This window comes from Equus caballus, chromosome 31, assembly GCF_041296265.1.
Source record: "Equus caballus isolate H_3958 breed thoroughbred chromosome 31, TB-T2T, whole genome shotgun sequence".
NCBI classification, from domain to species: Eukaryota; Metazoa; Chordata; class Mammalia; order Perissodactyla; family Equidae; genus Equus; species Equus caballus.
The window spans coordinates 1,106,345-1,113,394 of record NC_091714.1 but is presented as its reverse complement, the minus strand read 5'-3'; positions in this window follow the sequence as shown (position 1 = coordinate 1,113,394).

Sequence of the window (7,050 nt, the reverse complement as noted above, 5' to 3'; positions counted from 1 at the left end):
AAATGTCATCTTCATCGACCAGTGTGGAATTTTCTGCTCAGCACCAATGACTTCATCTGGCACCTGGGCCCTCTCCATGCCCTCCCCCAGAGGAAGAAGAGGCAATCTGCGTAATAAAACCCTTGCCAGTTCCCTTCCCCCCCAAAAGAGATGACCTGTCATAAAAATAACCCTTTCTTTTCTTTTGTGAATAGCTCCCTTGCCCCACCCTTTTTCCTATAATATAAAAACTGTCCATTTCGTACAACTCACAGTGCCTTCCAGGTGCTAGATGGGATGATGCCAGATTCATGAATCACCTAATAAAGCCAATTAGATCTTCAAATTTACTCAGCGGAATTTTGTTTTTTAACAACAGTAATGTCCATTCAATTATTTCACAAATAGTTTATGGAAACCAACTATGAACTAAGAACTGTTGGGTGAGAGAAATACAAGGAATCATTTATTCATTCATTCATCAAATACTATCTTATTGTTCATTAAGTTAGACCCTGAGTTAGGCACTGGCAATACAGTGGTGAAGAGAAAAAGCCGTAAAACTACATGAGACCACTTAGAATATGTAGATAAAGGTAAGAAAAAGACGCAAGACCAAGAAGTCCAGAGACAGTCATGGAAATAAGAAGAGGAAAAGGAAGAAAATTAAGTGTCAAGTATTGTAAGCTGAGTGGATAGAGAGTTTCAGAAAGAGGGAGCTGTCAACTGTGTTGATTGAGAAGTTGAGTGTGAGGAAGACAGAGACAGGTCCCTTGTATTTAGCAGTTTGGGGGTAATTAGCAATCTTAATTGTTTGAAGCTGTTTCAGTGGAGTGGCAGTTTCAGAAGCTAGATTGAAGTCGATAAGGAAGAAATGGGAATCGGGGAATGGGAGCCAGAGAATAGAGAGAAGTTTGATTATAAAGAGTAATAGAGAAAGACTGAGGTAGCTGGAGAGGTGGGTGGTTGTTTTTAAAATGGGAGACACTAGAGCATGTTTGCATGCTGACAAGAATGACTCAGTAGAAGGGGGAAAATCATGGTGCAGGAGGAAGAGGAGCTTGCTGCCCGGAGGCGGCCCTCAAGAAGGCAAGGAAGCAACATCCGGTTGGGATAAGCCTTTGATGGGAAGAAGTATAATCCATTCACTGGACAGAAAAGAGGTGGCTGCAGATGCAAGTAGGTTTAGAGATTTGGTGATGAAAAACTTGAAGGATTTTCCTGTGATACTTTTTCTTTCCGTAATGAAATATGAAGTGAGATCATCGGCTGACAGTGAGGAGGAGCAGAGAGGAACATAGGAAGTTGGAGGAGAGGGATGTGAAGAGTAGGAAAGCAAAGTTTCTAGGATCCCAAGCAATCTGCCCCCTGGAGACTTGTGGTCATGAATTTAAAGTGAAACCAGTCAGTCTGGTTTTGCAATGTTCTCAGTCAAGTTTAGCTACTTGAATTCAGGCTAGGATAGAGTAGATGATGGGGTTTGTGCAGGAAGGGTTTTTCCCAGATGAGGAAGAGGGGTGAAGGAATTTGGAGTGTGTTTGTAAGGCAGTGATTATAATGATGGGCCATGAAATCTAAGCTGAACAAGGAAGAAAGCAAGAGGGCTATTAGCGCAAAAGGTGAATGAATTGGAGATTCCAACTAGATTGAAGAGTGGCCGTCTTCAGGGGTCTACAGGTGGTTAACCAGAAGGACAGGAAATGATTGCACAAGAATAACCTGCCCAAAATCGAGATTTCAGAGGTTATACTGATACTGATGATAACAAGGCCTACAGGGTGAACCAAGGAGTGACCACAGTGGGCTAGAGGAAGAGGTCATTGAATGTGAGTTGGTCAAGGAACTGAGGAGCTAGAGTACAGACAGCCCTAGCTCTGCCCGATAGAACAGGACTATTAAGTGACCAAGGAAGCTGAAATTGTGTAAAGCAGTCTTAATAATCAAAGAGAAAAATTACAGTTATTCTTTGACTTTAGAAAACTTTAGTTAAAACATTAAAAACTTCCTTCCTGCCAAGATAAATGTACATGGAATTTAATTGTACAACTAATATTTATTTATTTTTACTTTTAAAAATTATTTTACTGAGGACATACTGCCTTATACCGTTTTGTACATTTCAGATGTACATTATTATATATCAGTTTCTGTGCAGACTGCGTCATGCTCACCACCAAAAGTCTAGTTTCCATTTGTCACCATACATATGTGCCCCTTTACCCCTTTCACCCTCCCCCCACCCCTTCTGATCTAGTAACCACTAATCTGTTTTCCTTATCCATGTGTTTATTTGTCTTCCACATATGAGTGAAATCATACGTGTTTGTCATTCTCTGTCTGGCTTATTTTGCTTGGCATAATAGCCTCAAGGTCCATCCATGTTGTCCTAAATGGCAAAATTTTGTCTTTTTTTAATGGCTGAATGCTATTCCATTGTATGTGTATGTATACCACATCTATACCCATTCTTAGGTACTTGGGTTGTTTCCACATCTTGGCTATTGTGAATAATGCTACAATGAACGTAGAGATGCATAAATCACTTTGAATTGTTGATTTCATGTTCTGTGGATAAATACCCAGTAATAGGATAGCTGGATCACATGGTATTTCTATTTTTAATTTTTGAGAACTCTCCATACTTGTTTTCCATAGCAGCTGGACCAGTTTGCATTCTCACCAGCAGTGTATGAGGATTCCGTTTCTCCACATCCTCTCCAATGTTTGTTATTTCTTGTCTTGTTAATTATAGCCATTCTGACAGGTGTAAGGTGACATCTCATTGTACTTTTGATTTGCATTTCCCTAATAATTAGTGATGTTGAACATCTTTTCATGTGCCTGATAGCCATCTGTATCCCTTCTTTGGAAAAATGTCTGTTCATAGCCTCTGCTCATTTTTTAAATTTTTAAATTTATTTTAAATTTATTCTTTTTATTTTATTGAGGTCATAATAGTTTATAACATTGCGAAATTTCAGTTGTACATTATTTTTTGTCAGTCACCGTATATGTATATGTGCCCCTTCACCCCTTGTGCCCAGCCCCCAACCCACTCCCCCTCTGGTAACCTAAACTGTTCAATTGCCCATGTGTTAGTTTACCTTCCACATATGAGTGAAATCATACAGTCTTTGTCTTTCTCTGTCTGGCTTATGTCACTTAACATAATACCCTCAAGGTCCATCCACATTGTTGCAAATGGGATGATTTTGTCTTTTTTTTGTGGCTAAGTAGTATTCCATTGTGTATATATATACCATATGAGTTGGTGTAGTATATTTTCATTTTCATTTGTCTCCAGCTATTTTTTTACTTCTCCTTTAATTTCTTTAATGATCTGTTGGTTGTTCAACAGCATGTTGTTTACTCTCCACATATTTGTCACTTTCTTAGTTTTTTTCTTGTAGTTGATTTCTAGTTTCATAGCATTATGGTTGGAGAAGATGCTTGATATAATTTCAGTCTTCTTAGATTTTTTGAGGCTTGCCTTGTTTCCTAACACATGGTCTATCCTTCAGAATGTTCTATGTGAACTTGAGAAGAATGTGTATTCTGCTGTTTTGGGATGGATTGTTCTATATATATATATATCTATTGGGTCCATCTGATTTAATTTTTCATTTAATTCCACTATTTCCTGGTTGATTTTCTCTGGATGATCCATCCATTGATGTAAGTGGGATGTTAACATCTCCTACTTTGTTGTCTTGTTGTTAACATCTCCTGTTAGATCTGTTCACAGTTGTTTTATGTACTTTGGTGCTCCTTTCTTGGGTACATATATATTTATAGGTGTTATGTCTTCTTGGTGGAGTGTCCCTTTTATCATTATATACTGCCACTCTTTGTCTCTTATTACCTGTTTTATCTTGAAGTCTACTTTGTCTAAGTATGGCAATACCTGCTTTCTTTTGTTTCACATTTGCTTGTAGTATCATCTTCCATCCTTTCATACTGATCCTATGTTTGTCTTTAGAACTAAGATGTGTTTCTTGGAGGCAGCATATTATTGGGTCTTGTTTTTTAATCCATCAAGCCACTCTGTGTCTTTTGATGGGTGAGTTCAATACATTTACATTTAAAGTGATTATTGATATATGAGGGCTTAATACTGCCATTTTATGTTTTGTTTTCTGGTTGTTCTATATTTCCATTGTTTCTTTTGCCTTGTATTCCTATCTGCCATTTCAGTTTGGTGGTTTTCTCTGATGGTTTTCTCAGTTTTCTCTTCATTTATGATTTGTGACTCCTCTCTGATTTTTTGTTTTGTGGTTACCATGGGGTTTGTATAAAAGATCTCATAGATGAGATGGTCCATTTTCTGACAGTCTCTAGTCTCCATTAGCCTACGCAACTTCCCTCTCTTTCCTATTCTCCTTCTAGGCTTTTGTTGTCACAACTTATTGTTTATGTGGTGAGTTTGTGACCAAATTGAAGTGTTTATAGTTATCTTTTATGCTGTTTTTCCCTTTATCCTCTATTTTATAATTAAGTGTTTCCTGAACTATTCTGATACAGAGCTGCAATTCTCTGATTTTCTCTATTTATCTCCCTGCTCAAACCTTTGTAAACCTTTGCCTTTTTGTTTCAGGTAGGGCAGGCCTAGTGGTGAGGTACTTCCTCAGCTTTGGTTTGTCTGGTAAAGCTTTTATTTCTTTGTCATATCTGAAGCATAATTTCACCACGTAGGGTATTCTTGGCTGATAGTTTTCGTCTTTCAGTATTTTGAATAAATCACTCCACTCTCTCCTAGCCTGTAAGATTTCTGCTGAGAAATACACTGAAAGACTGACGGGGGTTCCTTTGTAAGTTATTTTCTTTTGTCTTGCTGCTCTTAATATTTTTCTTTGTCATTTACTTTTGAAAGTTTTAATATTATGTTCCTTAGATTGATGTAATTAGGAGTTCTATAGCTTCATGTACTTGCATGTCCAGTTCTTTCCCCAGGTTTGGGAAGTTCTCAGCTATGATTTCTTTGAATAAGCTCTGCTCATTTCTACCTCCCTTCTCACTCTGGGTTATCTATAATCCTTATATTACTTTTCCTAATTGAGTCAGATATTTCTCAAAGAATTTCTTCATTTTTTAAAACTCTTAGTTATCTCTTCTCCGCCACCTGATTCACTTCTGTTTCTATCTTCAAGCTCACATATTCTCTCCTCTATAAGGTCTAATCTTTGTGTTTTTTTTTCTGCTGAGGAAGATTCACCTTAAGCTAACATCTGTTGCCATTCTTCTTTTTCGCTTGAGGAAGATTTGCCCTGTGCCAATCTGTGGTGCATCTGTGCTGATCTTCCACTATTTTGTATGTCAGTTGCCACAGAGCATGGCCACTGACAAGTGGTGTAGGTCTGTGCCCAGGGACCAGACCTGGGCCGCCAAAGTGGAGTGCACTGAACTTAACCACTAAGCCACAGGGCAGGCCCCAAGTCTACTCTGTTTTTAATGCTTTCTACATTATTTTTCATCTCATTGTGTTCTTCGTGTCCAGAATTTGTTTTTTGGGACTTTTTTTAGTGTTTCAATCTCTTTGGTAAAGTATCCCTTCTGTTTATTAGTTTTATTCCTGAGCCCCTTGAGCTATCTTTCTGAGTTTTCTTGTAACTCCTTAAATTTCTTTATGACAGCTATTTTGAATTCTCTGTTTGATTTTAATCTTCTGTGACTTCACGTTTGTTTTCTGGAGAGTTGTCATTTTCCTTCTGTTCTGCAGTCTTACTGTTCTTCTTGGTGTTTGATGAACTGATCCACTCCCAGTGCATTTGTGGTAGTAATCTCCTTCTCTGACTTGGGTATGGCTTTCGTTACTTTGGTTCTGATTGCCTGGGTCTCATGTTCCTCCACGGGATCCCTGTGGGCTCGCAGGCTCTTGTTCTGCGTACCTTTGTTGCTATTCCCCAGTTGTCTGGGGGTGCTGGTTGCACTGCTGCCAGGGGTGCTGAGTTCATGGGTGTCACTGTCACTCGCGGGGTCCTGGGGACCCAGGGACTTGCATGCAGCCCCTGCTGCTGGTGGAGTTGGTGTCAGTCGAAGCACCCCTAGGGGCTGGGTGCTCCCACCGTGTCTTCTTGCAGTTGTGTGGGTAGGGCCACTTCTATGCCACTGCCACCTCCCCAGGGGTGTTCAGGTGTGCAGTGCTGGGCCGCCATCACCTCCACTCAGAGTCACACAGGCTGCTGTGTGAGGATCTGTGCCCTGGGTCTCTACAGCTGGGGGTGGGGGAGGGGGCTGTTCCCCTAGAGAGTGCTATGAACCACGTAAAGGAAGGTCAATAACCTGCTGCAAAAAGCTTTGGGAAGCAGGGAGTCAGATTAGTGGGTGTTCAGATTTCTGAAGTGTCTGAAGTCAACACTTATACAACATTTGATGTAATTGATCCTTATGTTTCCTTAAGGACAGTAGGAAATTGGTTCAGAAGTTATGGTCCTTAATATTTAGAATGATGGTCAGGTGGCTTCAGAGTTACTGCACCCTTTTATAGGCTCACAGTGAAGTGGCTGCCTAGGTAGAAAGGGCAGAGTTGAATGAAGGAGGGAAGAGGTTTTCCTGGTACAAGCCTCAATATAGTTGGAGGAGAAGAGGTGGGAAGGGGTCTTTGTGGTGGGAGGAAGGCAATAATAGAAATGTGCACAAGATATGAGGAGAGCACAAAGGAGGGTGTCTAATGCAACTTGGATTAGAAGTGACAGCAGAAGTGGGGTTGACAGTGAGAAGTGTTGCTAGGATTAGAGATGTTTATAATGTACCTGGAATCCATTAAACCTCAGAAAATGGCAGAGTATTATATTTTGGAGATTCTACAACTGTAAGAGTAGGCAGAAGAGTTTGTATTAATTCAAAAGGCAACCGGAACTATTGAAGGGTTCTGAGGGAGGGGGCGATATAACCAAACTCCTGTTTCCAAGATGGTAACATCATCAGTCTTATGTGTGAGGTGGAGGTGAGACCTGAGGTAAAGAAAAGCAGGTACAAAGGATTTTCTCTCTGGTTCATCCTTAGAACCATTTGACATAATACCAGCCCCGCGATACAATGGAAGTTCAGGGAGGGCAAGGGCCCGTCTGTTTT